The following is a 1,211-nucleotide window of genomic DNA, read 5'->3' as shown; positions in this document are numbered from 1 at the left end:
ACACCAGACATCAAGCATTATTGGGAATAAGAAAGGAACCAAACAAGGCTGGGCATGGTGGCTCACACCTGTAATCCCTACATTTTGGGAGGCTGAGGCGGGAGGATCACTTGAGGCCAGGAGTTTGAGACCAGCCTGGCCAACATGGTGAAATGCCATCTCTACTAAAAATACAAAAAAATTAGCCAGGTGTGGTGGCGGGCGCCTGTAATCCCAGCTACTTGGGAGGCTGAGGCTGGAGGATCGCTGGAACCTGGGAGGCAGAGGTTGCAGTAAGTGGGGATTGTGCCACTGCACTCCAGCCCTGGTACAGAGTGGGACTCTGTCTCAAAAACAACAAAGGGAAAGAAAGGAAAGGAAAGGAAAAAGGAAAGGAAAGGAAAGCCAAATAATGATCAAAAGAAAAATTCAAGGAGCCGGGCGCGATAGCTCACGCCTGTAATCTCAGCACTTTGGAAGTCCGAGGAGGGCAGATCACGAGGTCAGGAGATCGAGACCCCATCTCTACTAAAAATACAAAAAATTAGCTGGGCGTGGTGGCGGGCGCCTGTAGTCCCAGCTACTCAGGAGGCTGAGGCAGGAGAATGGCGTGAACCCAGGAGGCGGAGCTTGCAGTGAGCCGAGATCCTGCCACTGCACTTAAAGAGTGACAGTAGGTCTCAAAAAAACAAAAACAAAAGAAAAGAAAAATGCAAGATGATACTCTCAAGAATCATGATCGTTCTATACAGTTCATTACTAGGGAAGTTTCTCTAGATATGTAGAGCGCTGGAAGCCATGAGGAGGAGTCTTAGCATTGTCGCCTGAGCATGAAGCAGGCTCTTGTTGCTTCACTGCAACCACCATGTACCATTGATGATGGTTCTTCTCTTCCTCCAGGAGAGTAAGAGGGAAAGAATGCAGTCTGAGTGGTTTCCTTTCTTGTTAAAAAAGAAAAGAAAAAAAAAATTCACCAAGAAGGTATAACTATTTAAAACGCATATGTATTTAATAGCTTCAAAGTATATAAAGTAAAAAATTGACAGAATTACAAAAAGAAATTGAAAAAGCCATAAACATGGTGGAAGATTTTAACACACTTTTCTCAGTAATTCAGGAAAAGAAAAATTAGGTAAAATGTAGAAGATGTGAACCACCCAACAATTAGAGTATATGCTTTACAAACACACATTTCTAACCAAAAAAAAAAAAGTGTCATAAAGCAAACTTGT

General features: G+C 43.4%; 1 non-coding gene across 1 annotated transcript; it reads left to right on the top strand.

Annotated features, from left to right (window-relative positions):
• Nucleotides 1-693: 693 nt before the first annotated feature.
• Nucleotides 694-913, top strand: LOC117071930. The gene has a single exon (XR_004432651.1). It is a non-coding gene; the product is annotated as a small nucleolar RNA U3 (small nucleolar RNA).
• Nucleotides 914-1,211: the final 298 nt, after the last annotated feature.

This window comes from Trachypithecus francoisi, unplaced genomic scaffold, assembly GCF_009764315.1.
Source record: "Trachypithecus francoisi isolate TF-2019V2 unplaced genomic scaffold, Tfra_2.0 Lachesis_group3, whole genome shotgun sequence".
NCBI classification, from domain to species: Eukaryota; Metazoa; Chordata; class Mammalia; order Primates; family Cercopithecidae; genus Trachypithecus; species Trachypithecus francoisi.
This window is presented reverse-complemented; position numbering and strand designations above follow the sequence as displayed.